We start from the raw sequence: 18,193 nt of genomic DNA, 5'->3' as shown, positions 1-18,193 counted from the left end.
TTTAGATGAATGCTTTCAAGTCAGGAAATGACCTCACAGTGATATGACACCTCATTGGAACAATACAAATAGGGCCTCATCATTTTCTACTCTCCCTTTCATTTCTCCATTGAGAAATAAATCTGTATCTTTACTCTCCTTGGAAAAGCACAAACATTTAAATACTTTCTGATGGTACTTTCTCAACTTGAGAACTGTCTTTGGGGACTTGACTTTTCAACCTTTCCAGTATGAAGAAAATCATCTTCTTCCCCCTTTTTTGTTTATAATCTAAAAACTTGGTCACCTCAAAATTAAGTTTCCAAGAATTTACTGTGTAATAAAATGTAAAACTATTTTTCATATCCTGGAGAGTGTATTATTGTAGAATATAATAGAAAAGGTTTTTTTTTTTTAATGGCTATGTTTCTCTTTTACATTCTGTATCTACCTTTATCTCAGAGCTGACCATGCTTATCTTTCTTTATCTTTTGAAACCTACTGGTTTGTACACAAGAATAATGCTGGAATTCTCCTCCTTATGATTTCCTATTCAGTATGCACACTAATACTTCCATGAGGGCAAAGGACATACTTTATAATCCAACCATGTGCTGATTACATATACATACAAACACACTGACACTTCATAGCCCCATTTTTTTCCACGCTGACTGATCAGAAATGTTTTCTTATAAACAGGATATTTTCATATGGAAGCTAGCAGTACATTGTTTTTGCCATGATTTTATACAGGATGTTTCCCTTTTAGATAAAATGCAACTATTGCTAATTGTTGGGTTTTGAATATTGTGGATTTTAGGAGGATGAATTGTAGGAAGGTTTTAGTAATGCAAACTTTGAATCTATTTATGGCTTCAGTTTTCTAATCCAACTCAGTTTTTAGGTATTGAATGATTTTTATATTTTTGCATACACTTTAATTAAAACATTCAGAAATGTAAATGCAAATTTGCATCTCTTGGTAGTTGAGAAGATTAATGAATTGCAATACATTAAAACACTTTATAAATTAAGTACTCTATAGTTTAATATGGTATGCCTCTAAAAATCCACACCAATTCATTCCACACTCTCAGGGACTATTTAAATCAAAAACAAACAGTTACGATCAGACACGGGAGCAATAAAACACAATGTATTTTGAGTAAAATGATCTAAGAGATAAGAAATGCTAAGCCACCAATAGATCTGGGTTGATTTCATATCTGGCTTTGACAAAGATGAGTTAAATATGACAGGAAAGAAACAATAAAAATCTATATAGTAAGAGATTGCATTCAAGTTGCACAAACATAATGCACCTTCCAATAAAGCAGCAACATCTGAATAAAATAAAATAGGTTCTCTTACTGAACTCAACTGACTTTTAAAATATTTTTGTTTTGGTTTTTGTTTAAATCTCCCAAAAGATTACCTAGGCATTGAGCTCCAGGTCTTTGCCTTCCTTTAATATTTTTAAGAGAAAAACAATCCCAACAAGATACTACAGTTGCTGAAGAAGTAAAGTTTCTTGCAGCATGAAAAGAGAAATGCAAACATGCCAATTTACAAAGGAACCCCAGGTTACTTTCTTCTCTACATGCCTCTCCGTTTCTCAACACAGACACACACACACACACACACACACACACACACACAATATGAAGGCATTAAAATATAATTTCTTGAGTTTATCAAATACAAAATGAGAATGACTTCCACACGCAAAAGCATTTCGGCAGCATTCACTGGAAAAAAAGGGGAAAGATGCATTTGATGCATGTTGGTGCCAGATTAAAAGAGTGCATTCACCCAAAGCTTACATTGAAACACGTTTTGCTTCCCATCATTGCAACTTTGGACCATATCCCTCTCACCCCCACCTTTGCAAAATAGACCAAAACAAGTCTTATTTCCCCCTCCTCTTCCAAGAATAAATTCCAAATTCAAATCTACCCAAATCCAGGGGAGAAGGTAGGGGAAGAGTAGCGGGTGCCCCGGCAATTGCTGAGGTTTTCATCCTTTTTTCCCCAATCTTTTCTACCTGCCGTGGAAACGGGCTCTTCGCATTCTCCCTCTCCCTCTCTCTCTTCCCCCTGTAGCTTCCTGATCTCTCAGGCTTGAAAAACCCACGTTCAAAGGTCTGCTCGCTGTCCTGAAGCAGCACTTACCTCCGGCCCCCTTCAGGCACTGGATCTCTGAAGACGCGGGCGGGGGGCAGGGGGGTTGGGAAGGGAGGGTGGAAAGTCTGCCAGAGAAAATCGCCAAGAAATCGGAGCTGGTGAGAGTAAGGGATGGCTGAGGGACTGGAGCTGAGTGTTGTCCCTAGATCTGCCTCTCACTCATACAGTCTGAGGCGTCATGGACTCTTCCGTACTTCAGTGTTGAAGATTTCACACCCAAATTTCTTCCCAATATTCTGTCTGCAGATATACAACAAAAGATTTCTCTTTACCAAGACAGTAGTAATACGTCCCAGGGTAAACCGGATGTGAAATAGGCAGTGACTTCATGCCAGAGAGATTTTATTTTAGAAAGGAAGGTGGTACCAGTCTCTCCATCTAGAGACCAATCCGCCCATTTTTTTTATATGCAGCACAATTTAACTTGCACTGCTCTCGCCCTAATCCCCCTCACTCTAGCTGCAGACTCAAATCCTTCTACAATCTGCAGCAAGCTTTTTTTTTTTGAGGGGGTGGGGATGGGAGAACTTGAGAGATTACATTTGAAATCATTTAACACTTACAATTTACTAACAGACTATTTTAAGGCTTTCTTATTAAAAATAAAACTGTTCTGCATTAGATTCTACCTTTGATGAAATATTTAACAGCTGCATAAATATGACTGATCAAGAGTTCTGAAACGCGGAGATGCAACGTTATAAATGAAGGAAACATCCTTCCCACCTCTTTCTCTTTCACCTCTACATATGTACAGGACCCGGTGTATTACATGAAATGGGAAGACGGACCAGGAGTTCAGCAGCAGTGTTTATGAGATGCCCGCACACTTACACTCACAGAACGGGACAGGGACAGGACTGAGAAAACTCTCTTCAACTGTCTTTTGCTGCTTTCAAGGGCGTAAGCGAGAGCGCTTTAAGGGCTGAGTTTTATCTCTGCAAAGCAACTGTGATTGTAGAAAACACGCACGCATATTTGACTCTGCATTTTGACAATTTCGAGTATTTGAATTGAATAAATCGTGCTAATGATTCATGGGCTCAAGAAAACAACAAGTGCTTCTATTTCCGGATCTCTCTCTCTTGTCCCAAACTCCGTATGGTGGGCCAGCGGGGTGGTGGTGGTGGTGGTGGTGGTGGTGTTGGGGAACGATAGGAGAGGAAGAGAAGAAAAAAAAGAGAGATCTTTAGGGTTGGGGGGGATAACTTTCACTATCCTCTTTCCTTCGCTCTCCTCCCCTCCCCCTGGCCCACAATCCTCACCTCGACTCCTCTTCCCTCCCCCTCTTACTCCGTGTCAGCTTGCATGCTAAATATTGGTAGGGTGGGTGGTGGGTGTTCACGACAGTCAGTCTAACTACATTTCCATGTAAGCTGAGATGACGGTGGTTCTCTTCCCAGATTTTTGTGAATGAGTGTGCGTTAAAAAGGAATGTTTGCTTTCTGAAAGCTTTGCTGAACCTCTGACCGAGATGGCCCGCAGCACTGGGAGCTGTCCCTTCGGCACCACCATCCCGGAGCTGTAGGTGGTGCTGAATGGTAGGGGTAGTATAATCAGGACAGACCCCACTGGAAAAGATTAAAAAGAGACCAATGCTTTAGCTAACTTCTTGTCCTTTTATAATAGGAAGACAACTAGGCATGGAGGGGGTCAGGGGAAGGATGCCGCATGTAGGACTTGCTCATGTGAGACAACAATATATCTGCCTCCAAATACCATATCTTTGACCCCTGATATAAAGGTGTACCTGAACACTTCCATTTGAGTATAATCTGATTATTTGAATACAAAAGGCAAAAAATTGTAGAAATAAGAAATGGAAGTTGAAAACTCATTAAGAATAATCTTTGACTATCTTTTGGCGTTTGTTGGAGTCAAATTAATTTTACGTTTATGAACTGGGTAGGAATTTAGTGACGCCAGTTCAATCAACCCAATTTCCCCAGCATGATTGTTTTATTCTAATTTAAAATAGGTGATTCCTCACTTTGTTACTAAAGATTTCCAGTGTAATACAAGACAGTCATACTGCCCTGAGTAACATTCAGATGAAAATTTTTTTTCTAAGGAATCATATTATTAAAATGATACTTGAGTCTTCCTACTTTGCTGGTTGATGGATAACAAATTCTTTCCACTTTTGTCTTATATTTGAAAACAATCAGAACATCATCCTTGTGTGTTCTTTTCAGGTTACATTATTCCAATTACTTTCATTTTTCTCCATCTGCTGAATGATATGTATTTCACTTTGTTCATTTGTCTCATGACAAACACACTACTAAAATCAGTCATTCACAGAATGTGCTCTTGCAAACAACTGGCTAGCATTTTTATGTTTGAACATTGGACTCTGAAGAGTAAGACAATGATACAATTAATTCTCATAATGTTCAATATAACTATACATTTATAGTTATAGAGCACCCATGAATTTTTAAAATGAGGTCACTTCAGAAATGCCTTACTATTCAGTTTGAAACTATAAGGAGTTTTCAATGTACCTGTCACAGAATTTATGTTCCTACTCTCTCTTGAAAGTGAGACATACAGTTTTCATTACTATATATATATTTGCTTTCCAATATTTTATGATATGTGCACATTTTTATACATTTTTTGTCACTTGAATATTGAAAATCTATATTTTAAGACCTACTAAGGTTTTGAAACTATGTGAGAAACATTATAATTCAGCATTTTGTCTGCTTTTTTTTTTACCTGGTGCCTTTCATAATGTTCATGAATGAATTTATAGACCATAAATAAAAATATTCACAAAAGCCTTATTTTCAAATAGTCTACTTACATCTTTAATATAGTTAGTGATCATCTTTTGCTTGTGTGCTAATACCACCCTTTTATCTAAGTGTACTGAATCATTTTGAGAAGATATTACTCTGCAATAGGAGGATGGATTTTTGTAGATAGCAAGAACTAAAATTAGTTGCTTGAGGTCACAGAAGCAATTAGGGTAGGTCAAGGATAGGCTCGCTCAGTCTTTATCCAGTTTCTGAGCATCACGTGTACTGTTTTCTAAATGTATGAATGAATTGTAACACTCTTCCCCTTCATGGTAGAGTTATACGGTTCAATTCATGCTTTTAGTACATGAAGATTTCTTTGGTATTTAAGAAGCAGGGATTATCCTATGCATTCAAACAAGGACAGCAACCAAAACACTTATAGTCAGGAGTAACAGTAAGGAGAAACATTATATACTTCACAAAGACCAAGGATGTTGCAAAGAACTGACTTGTATTTCTAATGCAGTATTTTGGCATGACAATACCAGAAACAATTGTGAAATGCCTAACAGGTTAAGAGCAGTACATTAGGAAGTAGAAAACAGGCTATTTTACCTTCTTTGTCAGTTTTTAGGGTCACAAAGTCTTGTTCTATTTAAGAATATGATAATGAGTTTATTAAACAAGAAGAGGTTTTATAACTTCTTTAACTTTTTATGACTGAAATGAGCAAAAGTAATGGAAGTTACCCCATAATTATCTTATGCTATTTATTTTCATTTAAAAAAAATAAAATAAAATGAGTCTGTGTAGAGCCAGTGGTTTGAAGTGGTTAACTAGTAAATAATCTTTATTTGAAATCTGAACTAGAGGAATCAGTAGAATGTTTGCTTTGTGGCCAATGGATATTAATGGCTAAGGATTGTTTTAATGTTAAAGAAAAGATGAAATATTGTCCCAAATCCCAACAATAATTTAGGCAATTGTAGTCACCCGTGTATCTATCTTATTTCATTTCTACATGAATGAACATTTACATGAAATATTTATTTCACTTTAAAGCTCTAAACTGGTTCTACTTTGCTGACCCCCCTTAATATAGCATTTATTAATTTATTACATGGTAAACGTCACATCCACGGGGATTAGCAATACTCTTTTCTCTTTAGTTTGGGACAGAACTGAAAATTATTATTTTGAGAGAAGAAAAGAATATGTGGCTCAGGGCCTAAATTAGCCATTGCAGCTAACAGATATCTATCAGCTAACTAAGGCCATAAGACCAGATCCTCTCACTTAGCTAGGAAGAATAAAATCTGTTAGTCCAACTTGGGATAACCCATAAGTAATTAATATAAGGACAATGGTAACTATGTTAAAATATATTTCAAAAGATATGTGCATTCATTAGTGTGAGTATTCCTTTCAACAATAATGGTTGAAAGTCTTTCTTGCTTTAGTAGCTGATTCTGTCAGTTTCTCTGGTCAAAAAAATGTATCTCTTGGAGGTTGACCTTCTGCTGACAAAGCTCTCAACTTGGCGTGATACTGGGATATCAGGCTGTCCATTGACCTGTACTTGAAGCCTTTCTAGTTTAATAGAATCTGCCAAAAACTGCATTCTGCATATAGCTATAGCTCCTCAGAACCAAGCATCAACTCCACATCACAGTATGACATCTGAGTAAGAACTTCATTCAAAATTTTATGATGGTAATGATAAGAATATTTTGCATTTGTTTACTAATTCTGTGCTTTTCGAAGTTATTTCACATATACTACATGGTTTAGTCCTCGTAGCAACCTATGAGGTATCTAGAGCAAATGCTTTCCTTATTTTTCATAAAAGGAAACTTTGGTATAGAAAGAATAAGTGACTTATCCAAGGTAATGTAGCAAGTTGAAACTTGATCTCAGGTCTCCTGACTCATGTACTAGAGACCTATCCTCAGAATCTTTCAAGGAAAGAATAGAATTCTTGTATGAAGTACACAAGGTGACGATTCTATCATTCACTGGACTATGAAGTAGCTAAAGAAGATACGAACCAGGGAAAAGTCAGCTGTCACACACTTCTCCCCTCCTTTCAACACATATGTGCTTATACAGATTCTGCTGGCCTTATATTTTCCAGGAGAAATATTACAATGACACTTTATTATTTTTGATAGGCTCAAAAAAATAACCTGATTGATATCCATTGGTGGGGAGGAAGTAAAATTCAGGAGCTTTATTTAACAGTTGTGTAAGTAGGACACTATCCGCTTTTCCTCTGTGGCTGAGATTTCAGCTCATCAGCAACTCACGTGTAACCCAGATTTGCCCATTTTCTTTCAAAGCCTTTTATTTCCACAGATGTCACACAAATCACCAGAAGTAAGGGCAGAAAAATATGGATTTATTCACAGTAAGGCAAGATGATAATAATAAGTTGATGCTTTGAAAGACATCATTTATTTTTTTTCAAATCAAATGAAACCTCTATGGTGGCAGGTCTGTGAAAATATTTTCTGTCATAAGAATACATGTAATTTTATTATTTTTAATTGGTTCTAATTTTTAGGGACGAGAAGATAAACAGAATTCCAAGACTAAATTGTACAGCTTTTAAAATGTCATATTCAACATAAACTGAATGAATGAATCTACATTGTTTCATTGTTTAAAATGTTAAATAGATTTATACAAAGAACCACGGCGTTAGAAGTAAAAGAAACGTTAGAACTAAGGGAATCTAATTCCCTCAATTTACAAATTATGAGACTTAGACCCAGGGTGGTGAAGTGCCTTCTCAAGATGAAACAAGTAATTTCTGGAGAAGTAAGAAATACAAAAAGCATGGTACCCAACCTTCTTTTCACTACCAGAGAAGGAAATTTTAGCCTCATCTCCCCCAACACCCACGCATTACTTAAGTCATAAGCTCTCATGTTGTTTCTAGAAATTTTAACTGGCCATTAACTTAATAAATACCTATTATTTACTTATTCAGTCAGTACACATTTATCTTGTATCTAGTATAAACAAATATATAAGTGTTCACTGTAGTCATAGATAGAAGGGGGGGGTATAAAACTCATCAGCTAACAAACTTTTTAAAAAGCCATACTAAAAATAGGAACCAAATGATATTTATCCAGTCTTAAATTTACACATTCCTTTGGGGATATATGAAAATTTAAATGAAGTAGAATTTTTTTCTGAAAAGCTAGATTTACATAAGTGATTGAAGAACTCTCAGAAATGGTATCAATACTTCATTGTCTTCTTAATAGCCAAAGGATTTTAGTAAAGGATTGAAACCTGGAGATTTAATAGGACAAAGATTAAGAATTATGAGATTAATGATTCATCTATTCAATAGCTCCTGAAACTACCTGTTAAGAATTGGTTATGTGATTGAAAAGAAACATTTCATAGGTATGAATACCTTTTCACTTCTTGAACACATACAAATGTGCATGTATATGTGAGTGTACACATACACATCCAAGGACCTTACATAAATGTAATTGAGTATGTTTAATTTAATTTACAAGAGAATCTCTCTCAACCCATCTTTTTTTCTGCATAATTTTTAAACGAAAGAAATCTTTTGAATTTAAAATATAATGCTGATGTAAATGGCACACAGATTTTAGCATGTCTAAGCAAATGTGACCAAAAGAAGTCAAAATAATGAAAATATTTCCAACTTCTGTTACCTGTGATAAATTTCCACAAATTTCCTCTTCAAAGCAAAAACATAAAATAAAATTGAAGGCTGCCTTTTGTTTTTACATCACAATAATTTCTGTAATTATCATGCACATTAAATTAAACCACTATTTGAATGAAAGTAGTTAAGAAAAAAGCACCCGATAAGATGCAAATTGCATTTTACAATGGATGTAGTGTCTCACCATCATACACTCATTCTTCTTTGTTGATAGGAAACAGGTATATTTCCTTATGTAATCTTTGAGGTCATTATTTTTTTTTCAATTGCTCAGAGTTTGGTTTTCTTTTATTGGTCTTTTATTTGACATTTCTATAGTCATATATTTATTATTTTGATTCTGATCACTTCATTTTGTACCAGTTCATACAAATCTTTTAAATGTCTTTCTAAATTTCTCATATTCTCAACACCTTACTCTACAATAATATTGAATCAGAATAACATAACATTTAGCAACTTCTCAAGCAACACTCAGTATTTTTTTAAATTTTCCCCAAAGCTATTCTTCAGATTTTCAAGTGTGCCACAAAGCATTTTATTTCCCCTTTCTTTTTATTTTACCAAATACTTCAAAGAATAGAATAATTATGGCTATTATTTAGTAATATATATTAATAATGTTTAAACTATTACTAGAGTCTTAATCTGCCTCATTATTTAAAAAATTATGACACTGAGTTTATGGAGACTAAGCCAAAGGGGTATAACCTCTGGGTGTACTTATCAAGGAATAAAGTGGATAGGCCTGGTATTAGGTTACATAATAGTCATTTGAGGATCAGCTTATATAATTTCAGAAGAGCTTATCATCAAGCTGGTTGTCAAATTGTAGTCCATAAAAACTATCATGAACAGTCTAAAGAGTCATAGAGTGATTGTAATTTGCATTAGTGGAGACAGTTTCCTTACTGGCTGATCCATAAAGGACCAGGGGAATTGGAGAAACACCATTTAATGCATAGCCCTATTAGCATACTCCACAAAGCAAAGTGATCTGGTGAAGCACAAGTAGAATAGTTTACAAAATTGTAGAAGTGACAGAATGGAACAAGTACCAACGTAAGTATGAATTAAGGTCAGCAATAGAAATAAATATGATTTTCAAGAAATGATTGGTACTTAAGACCATAACAATAGTTATACAAATATGTAAATTGTTGATTTAGATATTCTCTCTGGAGATATAGATCACAATTTGTCCTTGCCTACTCATCCTCTTCAACACCTATGTTCTCTGATAAAATCACCATAAGGAGTGTACCCAACAGATACATAGATGCCTGTGTGTATACACACATACATGTATACATACACATGCATACATGTAACACATACATATTTATGTATGTGTTTATATATGTATATGTGTATATAGATATCAATAGATATAAATCTTGTCTATTATATATGTATATGTGTATATTGTGTATATATTCACATTTGTATGTATATGTATACACACATATACATATATATTATTTCCCAAATACATGTAAAACAATTTTAACAATTTTTTTTTCAAATTTTGAATTTCAGATCTCTCCCTTCTTAAGAAGGTGAGCAAATTGATAGAAATTACATATATGAGTTCATGGAAAACATATTTCCATATTAGCCATGTTGCAAAAACAGACAAAAAATAAAACAACAAAAAAGTTAAAACAAGGCATAATTCAATCTGAATTTGGGGTTTGTCAGTTCTCTTTCTGGAGGTAGATAACATTTTTCATCCTGGGTCTTTTTGAAGTATCTTTGATCACTGTCTTGATCAAAGTAGCTAAGTCTTTCACAGTTGCTCATCCTTACAATATTGCTATTACTCTGCTACTCTGTAAAATATTCTCCTGGATCTGCTCATTTCACTTTGCATGAGTTCATGTAAATGTTACCAGATTTTTTCTGAAACCGTCCTGCTCGTCATTTCATATAGCACAATATCCATCACACAATCATATAACACAACTTATTCAGCCATTCCCCAATTAATGGCCATGCCTTCAATTTCCAATTTTCTGCCACCGCAAAAAAAGCTGCTATAAATATTTTTGAACAAATAGGTCATTTTTATTTTTATTTGATTTCATTGAGATACAGACCTACTAGTAGTTTTGCTGGGTAAAATAGTAATCACAGTTTTAAAGTTCTTTGGGAGTAGTTCTAAATTATTTTCCAGAATAGTTGGACTAGTTCACAACTCCACAGATGGTATGATAGTGTTGCAATTTTTTTCCATATCCCCTGTAGTCATTTTCTTTTTGTCTTGTTAGAAAACCTGATAGTGTGAAGTGGCATCTCAGAAGCGTTTTAATTTACATTTCTCTGGTCAGTAGAGATTTTGAGCATTTCTCCATGTGAATGTGGATAGCTTTTATTTCTTTTTTTGAAAATTGCCTGTTCATATCATTTAGCCATTTATCAACTGAGGAAGTGCTCTTTTTGTAATAAATTTGGCTCAGTTTCCTATATATTTGAGAAATGAAGCCTTTATCAGAGAAACCTGTAGTTCCCCAAATGTCTTATTTTTTTCTTCTAATTTTGATTGCATTTGTTTCATTTGTGCAAAAACTTTTCTTTTAAATTTCAAGTAACCAAAATTATCTATTTTACTTCCTGTGATTCTCTCTAAGTGTTCTTTGGTCATAAAGTCTTCCATTATCTATACACTCCTCCAATTTACTTATGATCTCAACCTTCATGTCTAAATCATTTATTCATTTCGAGTTAATTTTGGTAAACAGTGTGAAATGGTGTTCTACATCTTCCTTCCTTCCTTCCTTCCTTCCTTCCTTCCTTCCTTCCTTCCTTCCTTCCTTCCTTCCTTCCTTCCTTCTTTCCATTCTTCTTTCCATTCTTTCTTTCCTTCTTGCCAAATTGCTTTTCAGTTTTCCCACCAGTTTTTGTCAGATGGAGAGTCCTCATCTCAAAAGTTTGGATCTTTGGGTTTATCAAACACTAGATTACCATGGTCACTTACCACTGTGAGTAGTGTGTTTAATCTGTTCCACTGATCAGCCACTGCATTTCTTAGCTAGTACTGAATTGTTTTGATGATTATCATTTTGTAAAATAGTTTAAAATCACATTTTTTATTGATTCCTTTAATATACCTGACTTTTTGTTCTTCCAGATGAATTTTGTTATTGTTTTTTCTAGTTCCACAAAATAATTTTTCAGTAGTTTGATTGGCATAGCACTGAATAACTAAATTAACTTTGATATAATTGTCATTTTTGTTCTATTGCCTCAGTCTACCTGTGAGCAATCAATATTTCTCCACTTGTTTATATCTGTCTTTTTGTGTGTGAAAAGTGTTTTATAATTGTGTTGATATAATCCCTGGGTTTGACTTGGCAGTTAGACTCCTAAATGTTTTATATTACCTGCAGTTATTTTAAATGGAATTTCTATTTCTACCTCTTGCTGCTGGGTTTCATTGATAGTATATAAAAATGATGATAATTTATAGGGGCTTATTTTACATCCTGCAACTTTCCAGATGTTGTTAATTGTTTCATCTAGTTTTTTTTTTAGCTTATTCTCTAAGGTTCTCTAAGTATACCATCATATTATCTACAAAAGTGATATTTTTGATTCCTTGCTGACTATTTTTATCCTTTCAATTTCCTTTTCTTGTCATTGCTATAACTAGCATTCCTAATACAATATTAAATAATAGTAATGGTAGTAGGCATTCTTGCTTTAGCCCTGCTCTTATTGGGGGCCTTTAAATTTATCATATATATGTATGTATGTATACATATATACAAAAATATGTGTACACACACATACATAATGTTTACTCTTGGTTTTAGATACATGGTACTTTTCATTTTAAGAAAAGTTCCATTGATTCTTATGTTTCCTGGTGTTTTTTTCCACAAATGGATGTTTTATTTTATTAAAGGCCTTTTTCCTATATCTATTGACATAGTAATATGATTTTGATTTTTTGTTATTGATATGGTCAATTATGCTGATATTTTTCCTAATAATATTGAACTAGCCTTGCATTCCTAGTATAAATTCCACCTGGTCATTGTATATAATCTCTATGATATATTGCTGTAATCTACTTGCTAGAATTTTACACTAAATTTTTGCATTGACATGCGATAAGGAAATGAGTCTTTAGTTTTCTTTGTTTTCATACCCCTATTTTAGGCATCAAAACCATAGTTGTGTCATAAATAGTATTTGGTAGGACTCCTTTACTTTTTTTTTCAAATAATTTATGTAGTACAGAAATTAATTATTCCTTAAATATTTGGTAAAATTCATTTGTAAATCCTGGGGATCCTGGGGATTTTTTCTTGGGGAGCTCATTGATGGCTGTTCAATTGCTTTTTTTTCTACAATCAGGTTATTTAAGGTTTTATGGTTATAAAATAGGCTATTTATTCTTATGTTAATCTGAGCAGTTCATATATTTGGAATTATCCATCTATTTCACTTAAAATATCAGTTTTACCAACATCTAATTAATCAAATACCTTCTAATAATTGCTTTAATTTTTATCATCATTAGTGGTGAATTTACCCTTTTTGTCTTTGATACTGCTAATTTGATTTTCTTCCTTATTTAAAAAATCAAATTGACCAATGGAAAATCTATTTCATTAGGTTTTTTCAGAAAACCAGCTCCAAGTTGTATTTATTAATTGAAGATTTTTAAAATAATTTCAATTTGATCAATCTCTCTTTTGATTTTCAGGATTTCCATTTTGGTGTTTAACTGGGGATATTTTATTTGTTCTTTTTCTAGCTTTTTAAAAAGTTGTATGCCCAATTAATTGACCTATTCTTTCTGTGTTTTAGTGATGTAAGTATTTAAAGATATAAGTTTTCCCCTGAGTCTTGCTTTAGCTACATCTCACAAATTGTGGAATCGTCTCCTTGTTTTCATCTTCTTTAATGAAATTTTGATTGTTTCTATTATTTCTTCTTAGACTCACTCATTTTTAGGATTGGATTATTTAGTTTCCAATTAAAATTTTATATATCTTTTCTTGGCTCTTTATTAAATTTAACTTTCACTGTATTATGGTCTGAAAGGAATGCATTTAGTACTTCTGCTTTACTACATTTGGTTGTTAGTTTTTTTTACTTTAATACGTAGTTGATTTTTGTGAAGGTACCATGCACAACTGAGAAAATGGTCTACCTTCTTTCTATTTCCATTCAGTTTTTTCCAGAGGTCTACCATATCTAACTTTTCTAAGATTCCATTCATCTCTTTGACTTTCTTCTTATTTATTTTATGATTAGGTTTCTCTAGCTCTGACAGGGAAAATTGAGTTTCCTCATGAGTACAATTTTTTTTGGTAATTTCTTTAACTTTTCCTTTAAGAATTTGGATACTATGGCATTTGGTGAATACATGATTAATATTGATATTACTTTATTGTCTATGGTTTCTTTCAGCAAAATTTAGCTTATCTGCTTCTATTTTTTAATTAGGTATATTTTTTGCTTTGTCTTTGTCTGAGATCATAATTGGCATCTCTGCCTTCTTTACTTCCATCGTAGCCTTCTTCTCTCATCCCTTATTTTAACTCTCTCTGGTCTCTATTTCAAATTTGTCTCTTGTAAACAACAAATTGTCAGATTCTGGTTTCTAATTCATCCTGCTTTCTGCTCCTGTTTTATTGGTGAGTTCATCCCATTCATATTCAGTTAAGATTACTGTAAATTTCCCTTGATTCTATTTTCTTTTTTTAATTTTCTTTATACACACTCTCTCTGTCTCTTTTTTCTCTCTCTTTGTCTCTCTCCATCTCTCTGTCTCTTTCTGTCTCTTTCTCTCTGTCTCTGACTCTCTGTCTCTGTCTCTCTGTCTGTCTCTCTCTCTCCCAACTTTTTTATCTGAAGTTTGTTTTGCTTCTCCCTCCTGCCTTCTTTCATCTGCCTTCCCTTTTATCACTCTTCCTTTTACCTCCCCCTACCTACTTCTCTGTTGAATAAAATAGATTTCTATTACACATGGATGTGAATACACACACGCATAGGTATATGTATACATATAAAATTTCCCTCTTTGAACACCTTTACTTGTGAGGTTCACACATTGCTTGTCCTCCCTCCAGCACTTTCCTTTCCACCTTAAAATCTCTTCCTTGAATTCCTCTTTTATATAAGATTATTTTCTCATTCTTTCTCTCCCGTCCTCCTTCCCCTTGGGCATCCCCCTTTCTCATCTATCCTCTTTTATTTTTTACATCATCCCAATATAATTGACTCACTCCCACATGATGTTTCAATGTAGAATTCTTCTAACTTCCCTAACAATGGTATGAAGTTATTTTAAGTTTCATGCATCATTAAAAAGTAAATAGTTTAAGCTTATTGAATCCCTTATGATTTCTCATCCATTTTTACCTTTTTACACTTAAATTCAGTTTTGTATTTGAAAACCAAATGTTCTATTCAGCTTGGGTTTTTTCATCAGGAATATTTGAAGGTTCTCTATTTCAATAAATATACATTCTTCCCTTGAAGGATTATACTCAATTTTGTTGGGTAGGTCATTCTTGATTGTAATCCCAGGTCTTTTGCCTTCTGCTTCTTTGATGTGGTAGTTGATGTATATTGTGTTGGTCCTTACTGTGGCTCCATAGTTTTTGAATGGTTTCTTTCTGGCTTATAAATATATTTTCTCTTTGACTTCAGAGATCTGGAATTTGGTTATAATACTCCTGAGAGTTTTAATTATGGAAACTCTTTCAGATGAAGATCAGTAGATTCTTTTAATTTCTATTTTACTACTTGGTTTTATGATATTAGGGAAGTTCTACTTGATAATTTCTTGAAATATGATGTCTAAGGTCCTTTCTTTGATCATGATTTTCAGGCAGCCCAATAATTCTTCAACTATCTCTCCATCTATTTTCCTGATCAGTTGTTTTTCCTATGACAATTTCACATTTTATTCTGGCTTTTTTCATTATTTTGACTTTGTCTTATTATTTCAAGATATCTCATGGATTCAGCTTCAACATGTCCAATTGTAATTTTGAAGGAAATATCTTCTTCAATAATTTTGTTTCTCTTTTACTAAGCTGTTGTCTTTTTATAGCTTTTCCCTTTCTTTCATTTATTTGCCTAATTTTTTTAGTTCCCATATTTAATGTTGAAAATAAATTTTATCTCTTTCAGAAATTCTTATTGAGCTTGTATCCAATCCATTTTTTTTTCCCTTGGATGCTTTTCTTGCTTTTGACTCCATTATTTTCTGAGTTTGTATCTTGATCTTTCTTGTCACTATAGTAGATTTTTATGGTCAGATTCTTTTTGTTATTGTTGTTCGCTCATTTTTTTTCAGTCTATTTCTTAACTTGGAAGTTTATGTTAAAGTTGGCTCTGTTGCTGTCATGGTGTGGGGAAAGGAGCACTCTCAATCTTCTGGCTCTTTTACACTGCTAATTTGAGAACTAGTTATGGGAGTTAGGAAGTTTTTATTGTTTCCAAGGTGGTGGGATCTCTGTACAGGTGAGGTCACTTGCTATCCTGGTCTGCACACTGGTCCTTATCTAAGAAGGGCTTTTGCTCCTGTTTGATCCCAATGCTTTTGATCCCAAGGTTTGATATTGTTCCTCAAGGTCCCTGATCCTTTATGCCCTTGGGATCAAAACCAATATTGCCCCTGAGGGTTTCCATTCCCTCTTAACCAAAAGTGCTCCCCATCTATCCTTGAAATATCTCCCAGAAGTAGCTATCAGCAATAGAATGGCCAACTAGTGACGAATGCTTAAGAACTCTCAATGCTACTGTTGTTTCTGTCACTACCACCTAGTCCCACCACTGCTGTTTCATCCATATAGATCCTAAGCTGGCCTCCACTCTCATTTCAGCTATCTATCTTTAGAGCTTCTTAGGCTGTCTTTTTGGTAAGATTGTGTCTTGACTTTCTCTGTCACTGTAGTAGCTTCTTATGGTCAGATGTTTTTACTGTTTGCTCATTTTTCCTCCTTATTTCTTGGTTCTGAACTTTATTTTAATGGTAAACTCTGTCACCAGCATTTTGGGGAAAAGATACTATCTCAAGCTGCAGGCTTTTTTGCACTTTTTGTTTTCAGAACTACTTTGGGGGATTTAGAAATTTTTGATGCCTCTGAGGTGGTGTGATTCGTGGAGAAGGCTGATCACTGTCTTTTGTTCTTCACTCCGGTGATTATCCAGGAAGGGCCTCTTGTCTTTTGGGATTGTTATGGATACTGCTCCTCAGGGTCCCTGTTCCCTTGGGACCAGAAATGATACTGTTCCTCAAGGTCCCTGATCCTTGTGTCCAAAAGCAATATTGCCTCTCAGGGCTTCTGCTCCCTCTTGTCTAAACTTACTTCTCTCTGTCCTTGAACTATCAATCAGAAGTGAATACAGGCAATGGGAGTTGCCAAAATTTGTCCTTCAGGGTTCCTGCTTTCTCTTGACTGAACATGTTCCTCTCTGCCCTTGAACTATGTCTCTGAAATGGCTAAAGGCAACAGAGTTGCCAAACATAATCTTATCCTGTGTCTAGGGCTAGCACAAGGATACTCTTCAATCCCTTTCTGATCAAATGCCAGGGCCCTTACAATCTCTGGTCTTCCTGGTCCCAAGTCTGGCACTCTTTCCACTATTCCCAGCTGCTTTATATATTGTGGTCCCTAAACACAAACTATAGCAACAGAGTTATACAATCACAAAATCTGGAGATAGAAGGAAACATAAAGTTTATCCCTTTACAGATGAGAAAACTGAGGATCATATAGAATAAATGTTTGATGAAGATGAATCCAACATTAGAGGACAAAGTAAGGCTCAGGATGCTTGGGCTAATTCTCTTTCTGTGTTGTCATCATTTCCACAATAAGGTTACGATGGAAATATTCCTAACTCCTCAAAATAAACCTTTTGAACATACAGACATATGTGAATGTGTATATATGCACACAATACATACACACATATACTATATATTACGTGTATGTATATATGTATATATACATATACATAAATGTATGTATACACACATACACCAATTCCTTCAACACAAATTCGAATAAGGCAACTAGTTATGAAAGTACAATATATCATATCATATAATTATCTTTAGATTTTTTTTGAAACCCCTTGTTTATAAATTGTCACAAAAATACTTAGGGACATGTAGCTGAATTAGCTCATTCATTTTTATGGCCCCAATTAAGAGAAGTGAAGTTTGTAATGTATAACCATTTAATTGGAACTTAAGGGAATATCATTTGACATTAAGGGTAAAAGTGAAAACATTGCTCCAAACAAATGTGAGCCAGCAGATGTCATGAGGCTGTTCATCACCCTGTCCTTTTGGATACTCTCCTTTCTATGCTTTCTCATCATACGACATTCCTGGTTCTCCTCCTACATGTGTTCTCAGTCTCCTTTATGGGATCAATATCCATAGTACATCCCTACCCGTGAATTTATCCCCAGAGTGGTATCTTGGGCCCTCTTCTCTTCTCTCTATATGTTCTGTCTTCAATATCTTTTCCACTTGCATGTATTTAACCATCATCTTTATATGGATGATTCATAGATAGATC

General features: G+C 34.2%; 1 protein-coding gene across 3 annotated transcripts in view; it reads right to left on the bottom strand.

Moving 5' to 3' along the window:
• GABRA1 (gamma-aminobutyric acid type A receptor subunit alpha1) overlaps positions 1 to 2,565 on the bottom strand; it is a 71,872-nt gene extending 69,307 nt beyond the window's left edge. Inside the window, exon 1 of one of the 3 annotated variants that reach the window (XM_020992416.2) lies at positions 2,154 to 2,565. The gene's annotated coding sequence lies outside the window, so the exon portion shown is untranslated. The other 2 variants (XM_020992418.2, XM_020992419.2) reach the window with 2 other exon arrangements.
• Between the last annotated feature and the right edge of the window lie 15,628 nt (positions 2,566 to 18,193).

The sequence above is a fragment of the Phascolarctos cinereus genome, unplaced genomic scaffold (assembly GCF_003287225.1).
Source record: "Phascolarctos cinereus isolate Bilbo 61053 unplaced genomic scaffold, phaCin_HiC Scaffold_2;HRSCAF=192, whole genome shotgun sequence".
Taxonomy (NCBI): Eukaryota; Metazoa; Chordata; class Mammalia; order Diprotodontia; family Phascolarctidae; genus Phascolarctos; species Phascolarctos cinereus.
This window is presented reverse-complemented; position numbering and strand designations above follow the sequence as displayed.